Source organism: Oryza sativa, chromosome 2, assembly GCF_034140825.1.
Source record: "Oryza sativa Japonica Group chromosome 2, ASM3414082v1".
In the NCBI taxonomy this organism is placed as follows: Eukaryota; Viridiplantae; Streptophyta; class Magnoliopsida; order Poales; family Poaceae; genus Oryza; species Oryza sativa.
This window is the reverse complement of record NC_089036.1, coordinates 12728718-12752634: the sequence shown is the minus strand read 5'-3', so window position 1 is coordinate 12752634 and position 23917 is coordinate 12728718. Positions and strand designations below refer to the sequence as shown.

The 23917-nt window shown below is 41.5% G+C and overlaps 1 pseudogene; it reads left to right on the top strand.

Moving 5' to 3' along the window:
• LOC107279983 (F-box/FBD/LRR-repeat protein At5g22700-like) lies at positions 1 to 23677 on the top strand (annotated as a pseudogene).
• Positions 23678 to 23917: the final 240 nt, after the last annotated feature.

Sequence of the window (23917 nt, the reverse complement as noted above, 5' to 3'; positions counted from 1 at the left end):
ATGGTGGATAAATGGAGGCAACAGTGCGGTGGAGCTCCTCTCGCGGTTTGCAATGACAGAGAGGCAATGATGATGCTCGTGAGGTAGTGGAGACGACGGCAACTCAAGAGGCTCCGCGCAAGCAAATGGGGCAAAGGGAGGTGACAGGATGCGCCACCCCTCTCGCGTCCCCCCACCGCACCCGCTAGTCCCCGCACCTGCACGCGCTTAGCCCGGACAAGGAGCGAAGCTTGATTCGGGCATTCTCTCAGGCCTGGCTAGCTAGGGAGGCTTATTTGCATACGCGGAGCCAGGCTTTGAAGGCGGGCTAGCAAATATCGCTCCAGTGCACCCTGCGTGTGTGAGCCAGGGGTCGTGCAGGCAACCAAACACGCACTTAACCACTGAACTGTTACAGTGAAAGTAATTAATTTCTAACCACTACACCACTTAGTTCTGAATGTTGCTGAATTTTGTTTGCTAGAGTTGCACACATATGACTCCAGTACCATATCAAATGTGCTTCATATATAATTTTTATAGATCCAATTTGTACAAAGTATTACTCCCCCGTCCAAAAAATATAAACCTATGACATAATGGAAAAAATATTGATATTCTTGGCCTTACCTAGAGAGAGAAAGCACGGATTTAGTGTGCACATGCATGATTAATTATTGTGCACCGTGTAGACTCACAGTTTAATGTTTTTGTGAGCTAAGTTTTTGGGATCGAGCAAATAGTATTCAACTGAGGTTTTTTTTTTTTAACCAGCCTTTTTCACCCCACTCCTAAGGGTACGTTTGGATAATGTGAATAGTGGGACGGGATTGAGATTGAAAATGAACAAAGGATTAGAATAAAATAACATAGAGAAAAATGGATGGGTAGAATTCGAAGTTACCCCTTGGTATGTGGGAAATCATTTTCCTTTCCCATTATCTAAACGGGCCTAAACACCTATGAGAGACTTGTCATGAATAAGAGCACATATATTAAGTTGAAGGAACAAATTAACGCAGTTAACATGTCCTACCAAACTAGTTTCATAAAAAGATATTTAGAATCATATGCAAGGAAAGGGACAAACTTACAACTCTCTTTATAAGTGATACTAAGAAATTGATAATAAGGTCCTCCTTAACATCAATACACTCTCTCCGTTTTTTAATAGATAATACCGTTGACTTTAAACACGTTTGATTATTCGTCTTATTAAAAAAATATTCAAATTTCTAATAAATCATGCTTAAAGTATTTTAAGTGATAAAATAACTCACAACAAGATAAATTATAATTACAGAATTTTTTTGATAAAATGAATAGTTAATTATGTGATAAAAAGTTAACGGCATCATCTTTTAAAAGCAGGTAGTATTCTTTAGTCTAGCTTGAGCCTTTGTTGAATCACTCTTTCTAAAAACTCAGGTAAGTTGCACAGCCTGACCGCCAGAAGCACCCGGCCGCAGAAAATCCAGAAGAGGGCAACTACACTTCGGCGAATTTGCCGTATTTGAGTAGAACAATTTGCGTCCGTTGACATTGCTTTGCCCTGTCGTCCGGATCGAGCGCTAAACTGCTAACTGTTCTTCTACCGCCGGTATTAACGTGCTAACTCGATAATTAAGTTAAGAGACCTGATTGGTGAAGCCTTTGCATCATCATCCCCAAATACTACTCAATGATTTCATGACAGCGACGCTGAATTTTCTCATCCACTTGCATCGTCGTCTCCATTTTAGTGAGCTAAAAAAAAATCCGAAGTGTTGATGCTTTCGTGTCAAGACTCTCTAGTAGGATTAATTAGGCTTTATACTAATTAATCACAGGTGTGGCGTGTACATATAAGAGCAAGGATAATAGTATAGCTCACTTCCTACTATTAACTCATCTTAAAATCAACGTATATAATAGATTAGTTATAAGGTTGGCTATATTTTTCTTCTCTTCTCTTTATCTCTCACTTATGCATTTAATGTATTTGTCTTAGAGCTTGTGATAAGCTAGCTCTTGAGAGCCAACACCTTTAATTTTTCAGTATCTTTCTCCTCCTCCTAAGCTTATAATAGACTTATAGCGCACTATTATACTCGCTTAAAAGCAGTTACATGGCAAGTCAGACACATGTTTGCATGTTCCTAGCTAGTGAATTAATTCTGTGCCCATATCTGGCAAAACTAGTACTACTACCTGCAGTACTGTACTGCCAACATAGTGTTTGCATATTTATCCTGGATGTTGCTGCGGCAGAAATAGATTAAAACGTTTCCGAATTCGGCAAGCATCGAATCCTATTGGTGGGGAGCACCAATGTGACGACCGCGTCATCAGATTTTATTTTTGTACTTCAAGGCGTGTGATGATGTCAAGGATATTTGTTGAATCGCTCAATAGATTCTCTACGAAAAATAGGCTCCATGAATGTTATGGAATGTCTGGTTCCCCGGCCATAAGTAAGTTTACTGATTCAGCTTAAGTAAATTTTAGCCAGTTCTGCTATTTGTTAGTCATGCAATTTTCTGTTATTTATTAGTCAACTAAGGGTCTCTTCGGAACCCAGACTTTTCAACCCCTCTCCAGCGTATTCCACGCGCATGCTTTTAAAACTGTCAAACGGTGTGTTTTTTGCAAAAAGTTTCTATATGAAAGTTGCTTAAAAAATCATATTGATCCATTTATGAAAAAAATAACTAATACTTAATTAATCACACGCTAATGGACTGATCCGTTTTCCGCGCACACGGTTCAGGATGGGAACTAGATGGTGCGGACACACCCTAAACATGCTCAATAACGAAAAAAAAAGGACCAGCTTTGATATATATTCACATCACTTTCTAGCTTCCATTGTTTTTTCCCTGATTAACTTGGAGTATTTGAATGCTTATTTTGTTTGTGTTATATTCGCAAGGATCTATACACAAAAGTATAATATTTTATTTTATGTTAGAACACTCTTTGTTTTATCCCTAACAAAAAAAAGGAAATTTAAGGTGTTGGATGTTGATCTGTTCTAATATTTGAAAAACAAGTGATAGATTAATAGAGAAAATATAAGTCGTTCGAAAAAAAGATACCCAAAAGGTCAGAGAAAAAGGGACTACACATATATCACTTAACACATTCCCCCTCTTTAAATCACATAAATTTTAGATAGTTGAGATCGCTTTTAAGATCAAGCCATACCCCTTAATTGTAACCCATTACTCTCTTCTTCCTTACTCACATCCGATTGCCGCTGTCACTGCCTCCCCACCTTAGGGAGTCGCCCCTTAATCTCGCCATTGCCGGAAGCCACCAATAACGGCCAACAAGATCACCCACCCGCCTAGACTCATCCCTCTTTTCCTTCTTCCAAGCAGCGGTGAGGTGCCCCCACCAGCCTTATTCCTTTTCTTGGATGACTCTCCCACCTCCTAGCCACTACCATAAGGCATCTGTTGCTAACCTTGGCCAATGCTCTCCTCCAATCTCACAGCTCCATCAATGCCTACGGTCATCCCTCTAAAGCCGCCTTGCCCCCTAACTTTTTCACCACCTCCCAACTTCAAAACGCTAAATCGTGGTTTGTTAGAGTTCAGGGCTCGACAGAGCTTGCTAGCAAGAGACAAAAGTGAAGTAGATTTGAAGACTAAAATTTCGTAAAATTTCCCGTAAAATGTGTCAACCGATATAGAACCTTTGTATCAGAGAAAAAAAAAAACTACTCCTACCTATGAGTCTAAATACATATATAAGTTTTTTTTTTTGTTTTTGACCGGGGAGTTTGCCATTTACTACTTCCGTCCCTAAAACACCAATATAATATTGAATGTGACACATTCTAATACTATAAATATGTACATATCTCTGCCCAAATTTATTATAATGTTTCACAGCCAGGCATAGAGTACTTCAGCCCAAGGGGGACCGATATTCCCCTCGGCCCACGGACAGCCTTGTTTCGAACAGGCGTGGAATTTCGGTCCATATACATTTATGTTTGGATCCCTGGAATCAGTTTTCTCCAGCCTGCGTAACCCAACCCCATCCAGCCTAGAGAAAGCAGAGAAGCCTCCTCCGACGATATCCGCCCCCCGCGCACGTCGCTCTCCGTAAGTGTGGCGTGAGCGTCGATGCGCCTCCACTGAGCCTCGCAAGGTTTGTCGTCCTAGGCCCTGTTTGGAAGATTAGCCCAGGGCTAATTTTGAGAGCTAATGTTTAGTCATGAATTGCTAGGCTAAACATTAGCCTAGGGTGGTATGTTTGGATCCATGTGCTAATTCAAGGCTAAAAGGTGGAGAGAGAGTAGAAAGAGAGGAGACAGAAGGAGAGAGAGAGCATGGCCCCCACACAAAATTAGCCCCATTAGCACCCCTTGGAGGGGCTAATGTTTTGAGGGGGGCTAATTCACTTTAGCCAAAAATTAGCCCACCTGTTTGGATCCTTGAGGGCTAATTCAGAGCTAAAAGATAGGGGCTAATGTTTAGCCCATAGAACCAAACAAGACCCTAGCTTCGCTTCGCGCCGCCTAAGGGGCGCGGCGAAGTGCGAATTCGAAGCACTCGCAGGCCACTCGCAGGAGCCTGACCGCTCGCCCGCCCACCCGCTCGTGTGACTGGCCTCCTCCCTACCGTGGGCGTCGTGCTGCTAATCGGTCACAAAGCAATCAGCGTAGGATCCTGGTGAGCCCGGACTGGAGCCGACCCTTCGTTTCTTGCATGCAGTGCCCGCCTCCCGCCACCCGCTCGACGGAATGCCTGCTTGGTGAAAGAGCTTGAAAAGAAAGAGAATGTCTGAGGCCAGCGAGGAGGATGCAATCGAAGCCCTCCCGGACGAGATCGTCCATCACATTCTGTCCTACCTGCCGGCGGATGAGGCCATGATGACCTGCATCCTATCCAGGCGCTGGCGCAACCTCTGGAAGTCCACGTCCGTCCTGCTCATCATCGATATGCAACGATGGAAGAGCTGAGCTCCAAGGAGTTCAACAGGTTTTTCAACCATCGGGTACAATTCCATGGAAGCTCTCCTCTACGTAAGTTTGTTCTGGTATTCAATTCAAGTCGAGAAGAGAATGAAACTGATGAAGATAGTCGTCCATTCCGATATGTCCTGATGTGGGTCATGTACGCTCTAATGTGTCAAATTCGGGTGCTCAGAATCAGTAACTTCATGCAAGCATACATTGAAATGGATGATGGTGTAGAATCGAATCACAAGAACTAAGCCAACCAGAGGAGGGTGAATGGTTGATATACCCAAAAACTGAAAACTTTTAGCGGAAATAAAAGTTACCTTCGAAGTCGATGGATCGCGGTCTGACCGAAGGTGTTGAGCCGGTCTGACTGCCTGATGAGCGTCGGTCTGACCGAAGTAGATCGATCGGTCGAACCGTCGAAGTCGCGGCCGCGCCTGCTGCCTCCGCCGGTCTGACCGACCGTATGCCGCCGGTCTGACCGCTGGTAGATCGCCGGTTAGACCGCCGAAACCCGGTGAAACACAAATCGAAGAACTCTTAAAGTAGATGACGACTTTATTGATTCTCTCTGTGTTTACAAAGTACACCAACAACACTCCTTACAAAAATTTCGACTAAACTCGAGACCCTAACTCAAAACTCAACTCAATTGCTCTCTAAAGCGATACCGGGAAGCCTCACGCTCCCCCTCTATTTATACATGAGCTAGGCAGCCTAAAGCCACGAACCAAACAAATACTAGGAGTCCTAAACACATTAGGAAACCCTCTAGTACAAGAAAGAAAATCTACATAACCAATTGTACCAAATTTGGTCCAAATTCGACTCCGCATCCCATACGCACACAATACCTCCATCGTATGCCATATGGAATCTCCATCAACCACGTGCATCAACTCTAGTCTAAGTATCCCGCATGATCTCTGACCACCACAGACGTCGTCTTATCCCCAAGCCGACTCCCGGTCCATCACCGCAAATACTCTCCCGAGGCATCGAGTCACCTACATATGAAAAAAACAAAGAAACCATATTCCGAGACAAGCTATCGCCAACTTGACTCATTAGGAGCAAACAACAGTATTACACATGTATAGTATCCATCTAGAAGCCATAATCATAAAATAAACTCGGATATCCGAACAAACAAATCCGAAACCGAAACCGACACAGTGTCGGCCGGTCAGACCACGGGCTGGCCGGTCCGACCGCACGATCACCGCCGGTCTGACCGGCACACACTGCCCGGTCTGACCGGTCACATAAACTAACAAACCTGTGATTCACCTGTAAATCCAATCATCTCCAAAACCACTTCGTGAATAAATTCCAAATAACAAAACCAATAATCTCCGATGCCAATTATTCATCACAGAATAATAATCAAAAACACCTTTGATTTTACAATCTCCCCCTTGATGAACACATTTGGCAAACCCTTAAAAATGTTTTGGTGTTTGGAAAAATAAAAACAAAAGTGGTAAAAAGCACACTTCGTACAAACGTACACATCGTGCTCGAAAATCCAAAAGAAAACTTTTCCCCCTTTTTAAAAGAAAGAAATTCCCAATTGAACCAAAAACATGCTCTTCTCAACAACTCTCAACAACTCTCTGCTTCTCCAAAAATCCAAAAAATTTCATATTACTTCTCCCCCTTTTGACAATGATTTCATCAAGCATAAGAATTATGTTCATTAATGTTGAAGAGCTTAGCACACATATAGCATATCAAGTCATGTGTTGCAATAAAAAGAAGATAAACCCATCTATAATATAACAAGCATGCATTAAAGTATAACCATGAACTAAAGATTTTACAATTAAGTTTGAATCAACAATCAAAATTCATGATTTTATACGATTTATAATGCAACATCTTAACAAGCACATAGGTTGAAAAATAAACACTAAACACATATACCTATTGCATTTATCACTCTTTCTCAAATAAACTTTAGCACAAAATAACCAAGAGAATTTTTTAACTTTTTCTTTTCTTGAGCCTTTTTCTCATATTTTTCTCTTTTATTCCGGGTATGTCCCTGTCGTCAAGACTGTTTCTAGGGATTCGGCACCTATTATTTTGCTCACATCGAATACGTCCTTGTCGTCAAAACTGTTTCCAAGGATTCGGTATTCATTTTTTTATATTTTTTATTCTCTTTTCACAATGAGCAATTAAAGCTATTTGAGGAATAACAGTTCAATAAAGCATATATATAGAGCATTTATAAATCAAACCATATGCTAGCATCAACATTGCATATTTTTTTAATTTACGTATAGAATTTAAGTGTCATGCATCATCTCCCTTAAAAGCAAAATCTAAATCTCATGAAAAGACTAGAATATATACAAGCTATGCTATAGACAAATAAACCTTCAAAGTATTGCTAGCATGCACAAGAAAATACCATATGTATAAACAAAGCTCTCATTTATCAATTTTTTTCTCATTGTCATATTATTGCTTGATAAAACTATGAGGTACAAACTCCCCCTCAAACCATGCCAAAAGGATGAATTATGCCCAATTCACCATGAAGAAAAGCAAAACGATTAGAATCCAAAGGTTTAGTGAAAATATCAGCAATTTGCAACTTGGTGTTCAAAAACTGCAACTCAACATCTCCCTTCTCAACATGATCCCTCAAAAAGTGAAAGCGAATATCAATGTGCTTTGTGCGTGAGTGTTGAACAGGATTCTTAGCAATGTTAATAGCACTTGTATTATCACAAAAGAAAGGTACTTTCTCAAAAGTAAGACCATAATCTTTCAAAGTAGATAAAAGCCAAAGAATCTGTGAACAACAGCTAGCAGCAGCAACATATTCAGATTCAGCAGGTGATTGAGCAACACTAGATTGTTTCCTAGAAGACCATGCAATCAATGATGTACCAAGGAAATGACATGTTCCACTAGTAATTTTCCTATCAATTCTACAACCTCCAAAATCAGCATTTGAATATCCACTGAAGCATATAGAAGATGAAGTAGAATACCAAATTCCAAACTCAAGTGCATGATTCAAATACCTCATTATTCGCTTGACCGCTTGACGATGTGAAGCACGAGGAGAAGCTTGAAAGCGTGCACACAAACACACAGCAAATTGTATGTCTGGCCTAGAAGCAGTTAGATACAACAATGATCCAATCATACTTCTATACTCCTTTTGATCAATAGCTTCACCATCTTCATCAGGATCCAACACAGCTGTAGAACCAATTAGTGTGGAAATTGGCTTGCAATTCTCCATCTTGAACCGTCTCAAAAGATCCTTCGTATACTTCGTTTGATGCACAAAAGTACCTTGAGGTGTTTGCTTAATTTGCAATCCCAAAAAGTACGATAACTCACCCATCATGCTCATCTCAAATTCCCTGCGCATAGTCTTAGCAAAATCTACAACCAAAGCGTGAGTCGAACAACGAAAGATGATATCATCCACATAAATCTGAACGAAAAGTTGATTATCACCATGCTTAAGAACAAAAAACGTTTTGTCAACCTTTCCCATTGTAAAACCTTTCGCAAGCAAAAAGTTCTTAAGCCTATCATACCATGCCCTAGGAGCTTGTTTCAAACCATATAAAGCTTTAGACAATTTAAAAACATGGTTGGGAAAATCAGGATTTTCAAAACCTGGTGGTTGTTTGACATAAACTTCCTCCTATATAAAACCATTTAGAAAAGCACTTTTCACATCCATTTGATACAATTTAAAACCTTTTGAAGCAGCAAAAGCCAACAAAAGTCTAATTGCCTCAATTCTAGCAACAGGAGCAAAAGTTTCATCAAAATCCAAACCCTCAACTTGAGTAAAACCTTGAGCAACAAGTCTAGCTTTATTTCTCACAATCAAACCATCCGCATTTTGTTTATTTTTGAAAACCCACTTGGTTCCAATAATATTATGTCCAGAAGGTGGTTCAACTAAAGTCCAAACTTTGTTTCTCTCAAAATTTTCAAGTTCTTCATACATGGCGTTAATCCACGATTCATCAGTTAATGCATGTGACACATCTTTGGGTTCAAAAGAATCAAAATGCAGAATTTGCACAAACATCATGAATCGTTACCTTAGACCTTGTAGTCCGCTCACCTATATTACCAATAATTTGTTCCGGCGGATGTCGTCGTTGAATGTGCAAAGGAGCAGCGACTTCTGAAGTTGATCCACGTTTTGTATCAGTACTGGTCGAAGTTGTAATCTCCGGAGGATCATCTCGAACAGCATCAACGGAACCCTCAGCCGACGACCCTGGCCGGTCTGACCGGCCTGGCGCCCGGTCTGACCGGCCGAGCCGACCTCGTCGTCGTCGTTGTCGTTGTCGCTCTCGTCTTCAAAAATACGACCATCCTCCCCCTGAACCTGTGACAATGTACCTGCAATATCGGATCTAGTACTTGGACTAGCCTCATCAAAAGAAACTTCGCAAGTCTCAACGATTTTGTTAGTCTCCAAAATAAGTACACGATAGCCACGAGTATGTGAGGGGTAACCAAGAAACAATCCATCGGTAGAACGTGCCTCAAACTTCTCCAAATTTCCAGATTTCAAGACAAAGCACTTGCAACCAAAAACACGCAAATGTGAAACTTTGGGTTGATGTCCAAATCGAAGTTCATAAGAAGTTTTTCCAAGTTTAGATTTCAAGAAAACTCGATTTGAAATATAACAAGTAGCGTTAATAGCCTTAGCCCAAAATTTTCTAGGAGTTTTATATTCATCCAACATCGTTCTAGCCATCTCAACCAAAACATGATTTTTCCTTTCAACAACACCATTTTGTCGAGGAACACGAGGAGAAGAAAATTCATGTTCAAGACCTCTTTCGTTGCAAAATTGTTCAAAAGAAGTATTTTTAAACTCACCACCATTATCACTTCGAATTCTTTTCAAAGAACCAGGAAATTCAAGATCCAATTGAAGAAACAAACCACGAAAGTGTTGAGAAGCTTCGTCCTTAATTGCCATAAAGAAAACCCAAGAATATCGAGAAAAATCGTCAACAATAACCAACACATACCACTTTCCTCCAACAGATTGCACTCTAGCTGGAGCAATAGTGTCCATGTGTAATGGCTGTCCTAGTGCATCCGTCATCACAGAAATAATAGGAGCATGTGAAGAAGCAACCATCTTAGCATGACGACATGGTGTACAAATCAAATCAAGATCTTTCTTAAGTTTAGTCAAACCACGAACAAGAGCCAAACCACTTAACCTAGTGAGATGATCAAAACCAACATGTCCAAGTCTACGATGCCAAAACATCTCATCTTTATCAAACTTAGCAACTAAACATGTTATCATAGGTGAAACAAGATTTTCAAAATCAGCTTTAAACACTCTTCCATAGCAAGAAATATTCAACACAGAATCACCACAAGAATCAAAAACTTTACTTCCAGTTTTCTTAAAGTGAACCTCAAAATTTTCATCAACAATTTGTGAAACTGAAAGCAAATTGTACTTTAATTCCTCAACCAAAGCTACATTCTTCAATTCAAAATTTTCATTTACCTTAACCAAACCTGTAGCGAGAACGGCACTTGTAGAAGCATCACCAAAGATAATCGATTCAGTCTTAAATGCCTTTTTGAGTGAGGAGAACCAATTTTTATCACCAGTCATGTGGCGCGAACAACCGGAATCCACGATCCACACGTTCTCCTTCCTTGCCACCAAAGCCTACACACAAGCAGAAGTCGAAGCCTCAGTACTGGGGTTAGATGATAATAAAAATTTAGGAATCCAGTACTGAGACACACGACTAGAAGATCCATTAGACATATATCCATGTGCAAAATCAATTTTAGAATTTTCAGAAAAATTCCTCCGAGGCCGGTCTGACCGTAGGTGTGCCCCCGGTTTGACCGGGGGCCGGTCTGACCGAAGCTTCACCGCCTGTCTGACCGGTGGTCGGTCTGACCGAGGCTATTCAGCCGGTCTGACCGGTCGACGGTCTGACCGCAGGACCCACTGCGGTCTGACCGGTTTCTTCGAGGGAAAACCAGATTTTTGCCACTTTGATTTTGCAAAAGCAATCTCTCGCTCCTTTTTCTGTTTATGAGCTAATCTGAAACAAAAACCAACAATATGTCCATCTTGGCCACAAAAAGAACAAGTATATTTTTCACGATGATTAGACACATTGGTAGCACTAGTAGATTTAGCAACATGAGCAACAACAGGAGATTTTGCATGCACAACATTGGATTTTGAAGAAGATGCATTCATAGTAGACATGATACCAGCAGATTTAAACACAGTTTTGTTAGTATCAGGTTTAACCAAAATCTCACCACTTCTAGCACCAGCACCTAACACAACAGGAGGATGTCTAGAATTATGAGCATAAGGATTAAAACCTTAACCACGGTTAAGTGTGCTAACCATTGATTGATCCAAAATCATGTTGATGTTCTTTTTACCATCAGAAAATCTTAGCAAATAATTTTTTAAATAAGAAACCTCTTTTTCCAAATTAGCACAATTTTCATAATTTACCATAACACCTTTGCTTTTATGACATTTAGGGCAAGAAAGCACTTCATTGTTTTTCACAACATCTTCCATAAACTCAACACGACCTAAAGCATCTTTTAGTTTCATCTTATTCAAATTACATGTTGAGCAATCCAAAAAATCATGAGGTTGTTTTAACTTTTTAGCAGAAATCATGTTAAACATCAAACTGGCATGAAAAGCAATTTGATATTTTTGCAACAACTTTTTAGTTAAAAACAACTCATCCAAAGTGCGTGTGTGCAAAGCAAAACTACAAGCAAGAGAAGATCTATTTTTCAAATCATGTGCAGCATTAACATCTCTAATTTTTGAAATCTCATTCATTAAAACCTCACAATTATCACAATCATCATCATTAGGAATAAGAGATTTTAATCTAGCAATTTCAGATTTAAGAGATTCAATGATAAATTCCTGTTTTCTATACATCTTCTCACGCTTCTTATTTTTTTCACTCAAAATATTAATAGCTTCCTCAAAAGCACTTACCTCATTATCTTCACACTCTGTGTCAGATTCACCACGCGCCATGAAGCAAACATCGGAGATGTTCTTTCCCTTATCATCATCTCCACTTTCACCATCTACATCACTTAGTGGCTCGAAGGCGGTGCAAACTTGTTGAAAAGCCTTCCTAAGATTCTCCATCTTCCTCCCTTGGTATGAACCCTTCGGCATGTTGTTGTTGTTCTTCTCACCATCTTTGTCTTCTCTTTTGCCTCTCCCAAACTTAGGACAATACAAATGAAGATGATCAATTGAACCACATTCAAAGCAACGATTTGGACCACCTCTTTTCCTGTTCCTGGCATTATTCATAGCTCGAGCAATTCTGTTAGCAACCAAAGCCAAATCCTCCTCCTCGATCTGTTCGAGTTGATCATCGGATGTGGCATTAAAAACAGTAAGTAAAGAAGGCTTAAATGAAGAAGCATCAACATCCGAAGAAGAAGAAGACGAAACCAAAGCACTCGACTTAGAATCAACTTTTCAAGAAAGAACATTCATCTCATGTGTTTTCAATTTTGTATAAAGTGAATCCAAAGTCAAAGTAGACATGTTAACAGACTCCTGAATAGATGTAGCTTTCATCTCCCAAATAGACATATCAAGACCATTCAAAAAGTGACGAGAAATCTCAGATTTTGGATAATTAGTATCATAAGAAGAACCAACAGATCTAAGATCATTCAAAATTTTATTAAACCTAGAAAAATAGTCATCCAAAGCTTCTCCAGGTTTCATCTCAAATTTAATGTACTCCTTTTTGAAAATATCACGACGAAGTTCTTTAATGTTATTTGTTTCTTGATGAAAGTTACTCAAAGCATTCCAAATTTCATGAGCAGTTCGAAGATGAGCAACACGATCATAATCCGAACGAGAAATCCCACTCAAAAGAATATTGCGAGCTTTGCAATTTTGTTCAAACTTAGTTTTTAAAGCAACAGTATTAATCTCTTCAGGAATCACATAAGGATGAGAAACTTTTCTCCAAATATCATAATCTTCAGCCATAATGTAAGATTGCATTCTACTACACCAATGAGAAAAATCCGTTCCATCGAAAACATGAGGCTTAGTTGAAAACCTAGCGGGAGTAGCCATGGCAAAAATTCCATATCGATAAAAATCCAAAGAAGAAAACAAGGCTATGATACCACTTGTAGGATCGAATCACAAGAACTAAGCCAACCAGAGGGGGGTGAATGGTTAGTACACCCAAAAACTAAAAACTTTTAGCGGAAATAAAAGTTACCCTCGAAGTCGATGGATCGTGGTCTGACCGAAGGTGTTGAGCCGGTCTGACCGCCTGATGAGCGTCGGTCTGACCGAAGTAGATCGATCGGTCGAACCGTCGAAGTCGCCTGCCGCGCCTGCTGCCGCCGCCGGTCTGACCGCCGCTTGCCGCTGGTCTGACCGCCGGTAGATCGCCGGTCTGACCGCCGAAACCCGGTGAAACACAAATTGAAGAACTCTCAAAGTAGATGATGACTTTATTGATTCTCTCTGTGTTTACAAAGTGCACCAACAGCACTCCTTACAAAAATTTCGACTAAACTCGAAACCCTAACTCAAAACTCAACTCAATTGCTCTCTAAAGCGATACCGGAAAGCCTCACGCTCCCCCACTATTTATACATGAGGTAGGCAGCCTAAAGCCACGAACCAAACTCATACTAGGAGTTCTAAACACCTTAGGAAACCCTCTAGTACAAGAAAGAAACTCTACATAACCAATCGTACCAAATTTGGACTCCTTCCAAATTCGACTCCATATCCCATACGCACACAATACCTCCATCATATGCCATATGGAATCTCCATCAACCACATGCATCAACTCTAGCATAAGTATCCCGCATGATCTCTGACCACCACGGACGTCGTCTTATCCCCAAGCCGACTCCCGGTCCATCACCGCAAATACTCTCCCGAGGCATCAAGTCACCTACACATGAAAAAAACAAAGAAACCATATTCCAAGACCAAGCTATCTCCAACTTGACTCATTAGTAGCAAACAACAATATTACACACGTATAGTATCCATCTAGAAGCCATAATCATGAAATAAACTCAGATATCCAAACAAACAACCCGAAACCAAAACCGATATAGTGTCGGCCGGTCAGACCACGGGCTGGCCGGTCCGACGGCACGATCACCGCCGGTCTGACCGGCACACACTGCCCGATCTGACCGGTCACATAAACTAACAAACCTGCGATTCACCTGTAAATCCAATCATCTCCAAAACCACTTCGTGAATAAATTCCAAATAACAAAACCAATAATCTCCGATGCCAATTGTTCATCCCAGAATAATAATCAAAAACACCTTTGATTTTACAGATGGCATGCCTCTTGTCTCACGGCACTTGAGGAAGCTAGATTTATCTAGTCTAGAATTAAAGGAGTGTTTCCTTAACTTCTCGAGCTGCCCTGCATTGAAATGGCTATCTTTCTCTGATCATTGCTGCTTTGATTCTGTAAAGAAGATCGTGTTCCAATCAATAGAATATCTTTGCTTCTACTTCTGCCAGTTCAGTGAGTATCACCACACTCACATTTATGCACCAAGCCTCGTTGGACTCCATCTTGAAGGTTTCTAGGGCAGGACACCTTTTCTGGAAAGCATGCCATCATTAGTTGCAGCAATTGTTACACCTCACCAGAATTGTGATGATCGTTGTAGTAATACTTACTCTGGTTATTGTGAGGATGAAAACTGTCATGGTTGTCATGGTATGCTAGGTGAGACTGGCAATGATAGTGCCAATGTGTGCTCCTGGGAGGATTATCAAAAGCTAAGAGTTTGAAGTTGGTAGCTGGACCTGAAATGGTAAGCCTACGTTAACATCTTATCTCCTTTATGTTATTTGCTGCGCCTTATTTCTGTTCCCTTAACTATATTCATCATTTTGACATTTTAACAATCTCTCTTTTTTAATGCATTGCTACTATCTTGACATTCAAATTGTTGTATTCACATAAAAAAATAGTTGATCTTCTCGCCTGCACTTTAGCTAGCGAATTTTCAGAAGTGGTTTAAGATGGTGCCCTTTGTTTAGCAAGTTGAAGACTTTGATACCCAATGAGTGGTGTGTTGCCACTGATTTGTGGCCTCTAGCTTGTATTCTCAAACAATGTCCAGTTCTAAATAAGCTCACTCTTCGAAATTCCAAGGTATACGTTTTTACAATTGCTGCACTAGTGCACAGTCAAAGTTATTGTACATGATTGGTTGAAAGTGAAATTGATTTCCCCTTTTTCAGAAAGCTAAATGTATGATAGAAACATAATGCATTGGTGAAATCAGCTGCAATATCTGAACACCTCAAGTTGTGAAAATCGTCTGTAAAGAAGCTGATGATGGGGTTTACAAAATTGTGAAGTGCTTTAGTACATGGAAGTTATTATCAAAAGGAGGAATCAGTCGCCAAAACGTAAACTATTGAACCTCTTCATTCTTTCATTTTTTTTCTAAAATTTAGATTTTTTTAATCTGTGAATGGAAGAAAGAAATAACTAAAACAAAAATACAGATAGGGAAAGGAGATTAAAGATCCAATGTATTTTGTTTTCTACTATGATTCATGAAAGTATACAGAATTTATTTTCCTGTTGAACTTAATAATATAAACAGATGACAGTATGCGGACTTCTAAAATGGATGAGAGTAGTTCTAGACAATAACACAACATGTTGATTTCGGAATATCTCTTAATTGTACATGTTATATGACCTCATACGGCTACTTAATCTTTGAAAATTAATAATTGCTCCTTCTCTTTAGAAGATCTTTCGGTACCTGATATTTGGATGCCATGTAAAATTTATTGTGCTCTACATATTGGCGCGCAAAATCTATTTCGAGAGGCATCTCGATTTAGACTTAACGAGCGATGCAGACAATTACCTGAGAAGTACCAGTAGCGGTATAGACATGCATGCAAGTAGTTTTTCTATTAGGTTGTGTGTTTTTTTTTTCTTCTTATGAAATTTTCTCTTAAACTACTCATCCGATCTATGATCCGATTACACCGTTGTGTTCGTAATAATTAAATCTTTACAACAAGATCTCACATGATTATATTTTGATGAAAAATCACAAATTACTTTTATGATATGTCTAAATTACTTTTATATTTCACTAAGTTACTTCTTAGACATATAAAAGTAAATTCAGTAAAACCTAAAAGTAATTTACATATATTATAGAAGTAACTTAGAACAAAAAGAAGGTAACTTCGGCATGCCATTTGAAGTAAATCCGTTGTAGAGATAAAAACATGACTCTATCTAAAAATTAAATTAATCAGCACAAATTATAGAATTAACTAAAAACAATAATAAAAGTAATCACCTCAGAGCATTATAAATGTATAGGAAGTATTTTAATCAAATCTAAAAGTAACTTATATATATATGATAATTATATATATGATAATTTGTTCAATGAAAAAAAGTATTAATTAAAGTTACTTTCTTTTTCTTTTTGTTATAAGTTACTTCTATAATATATGTAAATTACTTTTAAGCTTTACTGAATTTACTTTTGTATGTCTAAGAAGTAACTTAGTGAAATCTAAAAATAATTTAGACATATCATAAAAGTAATTTGTGATTTTTCATTAAAATATAATCATGTGAGATCTTGTTGTAAAGATTTAATTATTACGAACACAACAGTGTAATCGGATCGTAGATTGGATGAGTAGTTTAAGAGAAAATTGTATTTGAAGTATAGGTGGATGGTATCTTTTATAGATGAAGTGGTAGCTGATTTAGATAAACCAGCTACCACTAGCTGTGTAGTCACGTAGATATTGGCGCAGTCTTCAGGTTCGGGGAAGGGAATTTGGGTTGGAGTCTTGATGATATAACTTTTAGATGAAGTAACTGTTTCGACTGTCTGTGCACTTCGGTAATGTGATAGGAACATACTGTAACTGCGTTGTATATGTCACTTTTACTAATTGGACACCTTTCATACCATGGTGTCCTTTTATTTGAAAGCAACTGCAGCTGAGCATTTTCTTCTCTTTTGTTATGGAACTAGTATGGTAGTTGGTGTAGATTACGCAGCTAGCATTGCTGTATATATATATTTATAATAGCATATATACTTTCATGTTTTATTATTAAAATAATACTAAAAACAACAATATGATTTTAAACTGCTGCATAACTTGACCAATATGATTTTATATGTCTGATATCTATGGTAAGTCTTATGTCCATCAAGCAACGTGATGGATCCTCTAGTACTGTCTAGTACTGCCTTAGTAATACAATATACTTATAAACCATGGTAGCTGGATGATTATCGTTAAATGCTATAGAAAAGGTCATTCTTCTTCCCTCCATCTTATAAAGTTTTAAATTATTAGTGCCATCTTTTCACTATCTGTAGTGATATCCTTGTACCTACTAAAGATGATATATTGTATCTTATGTTCATAATATTTTATAAACCGTTTCAGATAAGTAAATGAACACTTTTTCATTTCATTGTCACGTTAGTTTAGGGTTGGAGGATCCAATCTCATCTGTTAGTTAGTTGTAATTTTATACAACTTAGACAATCAAGCCATTTTTGCTTCTCTTATTAACATGTGAATTCAAAGAATTTTCAATTAAAATGAAAACTTCTATGTATTTTTACCTTCTAGAATTAATGTGTCACTCCTAGTAAATCCTCCAATTAATATAAATAAAAATATAGACTCTACTCCCAATATTATTTATTATTTTCCTAGATTTAAAATATTTCTAAGTTGTCCTCATACATGAACTCTTTTCCTTAATATTACTTGTTTCAAATATGAATTAGATGAACTTATTTCTCCACTTTATTTATTAGAGTGAATTTATTTTATAATTCCAATTTTAGATATTTCCAAATTGTATTTCTATGTGGACTCTTTTCCTTAATACTATATATTTTTAAACTAAACTTCAGATATAAATTTGTACTTATACACTGATTCTTGTCTCAGTATCAATTATTTTTTAGTTTTTAATACAAATTTTGTATTTTCCATAAATTGTATTTCTACATGGACTCTTATGTCAATATTTATTATTATTTGATCCGAAGTTTAGATTTTTCTAAATTGTGTTTCTGCTTGATTTGGCTTTCTCAATACACACAATCTGAATGAATTATTCCATCTGCCCCTATCACCACAAGCAGCACTTGAGTGGCAAGATCCTCATTACATTCCTTAAAACACAACTATAACAAATCTCCATGATCAATGGATTGGAACAGTGTATGCTACGAAACAAAAAAGGTTTATTCCCTCTTTTTCGCTCATTTCCCTCTTGGAAGAGCAAATGCACAATGAAACTCAAGGTCTTCCATTGGATACTCTTGATGGACCGTTCAAACACGAGACCTTCTGCAAAGAAAGAATCTCCACTCTAAATAAGGAACTAATTGGGTAATATGCAACTCTTTTCATACAGAAGATGTGCTGCACTTATTCTTTAATTGTCCTTTGGCAGTTCAATGCTGAAATTACGTCGGAATACAGTGGGCTACAAACTGGAATTCATGAACATGGTGGTAACAGCAAAGCAAAATTTTAGACATCCGTTCTTCATTGAAGTTTTTGCTATCGCGTTATGGAACACATGGAAAAGAAGGAATGACCTGATTTTCAACAATATCACACCTTCTTTCAATCTTTGTAAACTACTTTTTGGGGATGATTTTACTCTTCTTTTGTTTAGAGTAAAGGATCAAGACCGTCAAACCTGGCAAACATAGATTGGCAATTTGTAATTTTGATTCCTTCCCCTTTCCCCTGTACAGTCTCTTGTAATTAACATTCTTTAATCTAATTTACAGTAGAAGCCTCTCCTACTGTTTCCTCATAAAAAAAACTGATATAGTTCAGGTGGTTGGTTGGGCCTGTTCAACGTGGTGTAGCTTTATTCAGTGGAAATTTACTGTTTTAAACTACAACTGTTTACAACCGCCTTTATGCAAATAGTCACAAACCTCCTTTTGTCTCCCCTTGCATGAATGCATTATTGGTGTGGTTTGTGGTTTGCTGAGTACGCTGGTTATACTCAGCCTTGCTATAATTCCTCTCTTTCAAAAGTTTAGTGTTTCTGTTCTGAAGATGGTGTTAGAGGATCAAGGATTATACCCAGTTGAGTTCTGCTTGTGGAGTGGAGCTAAAGCCTGCTAGGTGTCGTGCCCCGAAAATACTTTTCCCGAACGCTACACTTCAACAACCATGATACAAAAGACACATCTTTATTATATGGTTGAGTTTTGCAGTAAAACAATATTTTAAATCACTTAGTTGCCCAAGGTAAATTTGTAAATCTAACCATAAGAGTAATTAAGATTATTAATTAAGGCCGTGAACCCACACGAACCTGCCTTAACCCAAGGGCCTACGATGAGTTAGACCGAACTGGCAGCCTTATAGCCAGGCCCCAGCTCGTCCCAAGTCAACCTAGGCCAACCATTCCAGGTTTTTAGTTGATTAACCAAGTTTTAAGAGGGAAACCACTAACTTGGGTACATTGCTAGCCTTGGCCATAGCCGAGGGCGCAACTATTTGAATAGATTATACTCTGATTAGATGTGTACATCTTTTACACAGAAGAAACACCTTTACTCTGCATTCTATTGCAATTGGAACCCATCATAAAAACGTGGCATAACCCTTCACCCATCCTAGTTGTGAACAAAAGTACCGACGCAACTCCGCCTACGGCCGGTATCCCGGGACAGGTAGGTTAGGGTTGAGCCCCACAACATCAGAACATCCCTCAGGAGTGGCCACCGAGATGCCCGTCCTATGCCACGACACCTTGATTATCGAAATACTCGCCCGATAACCTTCATTTGTCTCAGAGATATCCATCACCCGACTTTAGCCATCTCTATTCGTGTCCTTTTGTTCATGACTAGACTGAGCACCGAGTTAAGCCTTACCCATTTTAGACATGTGGTTAGTATGATAGTGCTTTGCAACAGAGGCTCGAGCTTAATCCTTATAGCACCCAAGGTACGGCTATCAAAACCAAGCCACGCACCTCGAGCCCAGCCTAAACCATTTTGGGAGTTTTGAAAGGGGAAGAGTGTGTCCAGAGCTTGTCATTAAACCTCAGTCCAATGTATCCAATGATGTTTGTGAAACAACTCCCAAAGTCTAATGCTGTAAAACATCTAAGGGTTTCTAATTAAGCAGGGCTAAACAAAAGTCTAGCAAGTACTAGTGAGTGCCGATCTATAGAGTTCTCACTAGTAGGGTTTTATTTACCTAGGATTGTCAAAGTGATAATCTTAACAATAACGAGTAATAAGGTCATAACAAGGAATAATAGGCATGGATAAGTAAAACAATTATTTGTAAGAATTTAATAAAGAAAAATGCAATAATTTAAATCAAAATAATTTTATAAACTGGGAATCAATATGCTCAAAGATGATACGACTTGCCTTGCTTAGAGGGAACGGTCTTCCGAACACGAACCGCGCTTCGGAACCTCTAGAATGACAGGAGCTACGTGAAGCACCCAAGCAAAGCTAAACCCTATAAAGAAGCAATAATAATACATAAAAATAAAAGCACAGGGTTCTTTAGATTATAGCAAAAATTAAGAGACTTGAACGGATTGATTCGGAGTTCGTATGACCAAGATATGATCATCCGAAGTTTAATGCTGTTATATGGAGCTTAATTAAGTTTTGTAACTATAAAACATGTGTAACTCCAGCCCGGAAAAGAAAGGAAGGTTGCGCTATTGACCTGTGGACCCCACATGTCAATCTAAAGGAACACGGTGGACTGAGTACACAGAGACGGTCCACGGGCCAACGGAAGCGGACCCTGTGTGTCAACCGAAGCGAGTGGTCGATAAACAGAACCCACTAGACACCACACGGGCTGCACACGTGGACAACACGTGGCTACCGAGCGGGCACACAAACACGGTCATCACACGTGCATGCGAAGGCTGTGCGAATGATTGCCGATAATGGTACCCAGGTATCGATTTGGAGTTCGTATGACCAAGATATGATCATCCAAAGTTTAATGCTATTATATGGAGATTTACGGGCTATTGTAATTAAGTTTTGTGACTATAAAACATGTGTAACTCTAGTCCAGAAAAGAAAGGAAAGGTTGCACTGTTGACCTATGGACCCCACATATCAACCTAAAGGACCATGGTGGACTGATTACACAGAGACGGTCCATTGGCCGACGGAAGCGGACCACGTGTCAACCGAAGCGAGTAGCCGATAAACGGACCCCACTAGACACTATGCGGGCTGCACACGTGAACACCACGCAGCTATCGAGCGGGCACACGGACACGGTCACCACACATGCACGCGAAGCTTGTGCAAACGATTGCTGATACTGGTACCCCAGTACCGGGACCGACAACTGCATGACGGGCACGGGGGTGACACCGAGGGGATGAGGACGGGTGAGTGAAGGAGGGATCCTCACCACAATTGGAAGAGGCGTAGAACGAGGACGACGAACGGGCACAGCGGATGCGGCTCAGGGTAGACTGACGACGATGAGGAGACGACTCTGGGCGGCGACCCTAGGACGAAGGTGAGACGAGACCGGCACAACGCGGAGCCAAGGACGAAGACGACAACGGGGCTGCAGCACCCTTGACGGAACGAGGACGACGAACGGGATTTGCTTGACGGAGGGATGCCACGACGATAAGGACGACAACCGGGAATGACTTGGAGGAGGACAATGTTAGCCGTAGGCGAGGCCAAGGTGGAATGTGTTGCGGCGATGCTGACGATGATGGCGGCACAGCGGGGGGACGAGCCGGTGAGAAGAAACGGCCGGCCGATGGGACGTGGGCGAGGACGAACGTTGACGACGACAATGGCTAGCAAGATTCGTCCCATGTGGAGGCGAGGTTGGGGATGGCCTTGCCACTGCGATGATAGGGGTGGTGATGGTGTGGTCGATCGGCACACGGGCAAGGAGGAAGGGCCGATCGAAGAAGCTCAGGTGAGGAGGATGGACCAGGCACGTGGCGGTCTCTGGGCGAAACCGAGGGCAGGCCAGGGGAGAGGAAAGCGTTGTGATGTCGGGGGAGGTGGTGGCGCAGCTAGCCGGCGCACTGACAAGGCGGTAGGGGCGGCCGGAGTCGGCGCTAGCGAGACCGAGGAAGAGGCGGCGCGGGCGATGACGATGGGGAGCTTCCGGCAGGCTTCGACGGACGGGAACCGGCTGCTGGGATTCTCTTGGCTGTTTCTAACACAGCAGAGAAAGCGGAGAGGCTTGGTGACGACCGAGGCGGCTGGAGCGCGCTCGGCGGCGGAGAGAGAAGACGAGCGCGTGGAGAGGTGGCGTGGCCGCAGGGAAGCTCGGGAGGAGGCAAAAACAAGAGAGGGGAAGGAGGGGGTTCCATTTTATAGGCTCCGGAGGGGAGCCGGCCACGGGAGAGGTGGGGCCAGCACCGAGAATGGTGGCCGGCGGCCATGGAAGGTGGTCGGGAAAGGCACAGCCGTTCCGGGTGATGGAGGCACAGCCGTTCCAATTAATTTTGGAATTATCTGTTTGAATCGAGCGGATTTTGGGGAGGACTCAGGCAGGTTTTCACGGGAGTGAGGAGAGGAGGCCGGCAGGAGGAAGGAGACGAGTCTGACAGGCGGGACCCACGTGAGGCGCGCGGTCAGCGCACGTGCGTCGCGCGTGTGTGGGTGGTGCGGCTGGCGCTGGGCCGCGCGAGGGAAGCGGCTCAGGCGGGAGGGGCAGGATGGCTCGGGCCGAGGCAGCCCGGGGGAGGGAGAGAAGGAGGTGGGACGGCCCAGGGAGAAGGAGGGAAAAGAGAGGAACAAGTACATCAAAGGTCCCTCAACTTGTTATCGAGTTACAAAATTGTCCCCTAACCATAAAACTAGACACAAAGCATCCCCCAACTTACAAAACCAGTGCAAACTAGGTTCCTCGGTGGTTTTGATGCCTGTTTTATCTGACGTGGCGGCTGGGTCAGCTTGAGACCCACGTGGGCCCCACATGTCAGGTGCCACATCTGCAGGTTCTCTTCCCCCTCCTCTCCCTCCTCTCTCTCACTCTTCTCTTCTCTTCTGGCAAGCCGGCCGACGGCTGAGGAGGAGGCCGCCAGGGCGAGGCGGGAGAGGTGGAGGCGATGGTGGCGGCTGCGATGCTGGAGAAGGCGAGGGCAGCGACGGCTTAGCTTACCTTAGCTTAGCTTCCATCGATCATGCCGCCGCCTTGTATGAATGCACTTGACTCAGCTACATCGGTTACATTTGTCGTTGCTGTGTCGTTCTTGGTTCATGTAGCGGCTGTGGCGGTGGCGGCTTCCGCATCGACGGGGACGAACGGGCCACACTTGATGGCGGAGTTCATTGGCAACGCGGTGCCGAATGGCACGCAGAGCTTCATCAACGTCGGGCACTCGGCGGCGCTTGCCTCCGTCGGTGGCAAGGTGGCGTGCTTCTGGCAAGAGCAGTTCTCCACCGTCCACATGCTGTCAAGGAGCTATGAAGGGGAGCCCATCGTGAGGCTTGGCGGCAACGGCGGCTACGAGTTCAGGTACTCGACGTCGCTGGCCGGCAGCGGGCATATGTCCGGGCTTGGCGCGCAAGGCGGCACGCCGTTCTTGAAGTCCGGCATCGCCGGCAGCGAAAAGTGGCAAGGTGCCGCCCAATAGTTGGGAGCGCTTGATTCGGCAGTTGTTGTGTTAGTCTCTGCATGTCAGGTGTGGCTTAGCATTCTCGCAGTACTGTGGCACTGTGCTCTTGCTTTCGCCACTGCCGCTGCCCTCGCCTTCTCTAGCATCGCAGCCCACGCCTCCTCCTTTCCTGCCTCGCCCTAGCGGCCTCTGCCCTAGCCGCCTGCCGACTTGCCAGAAGAGAAGAGGAGAGAGAGAGGAGGAAGGGAGAGGAGGGAG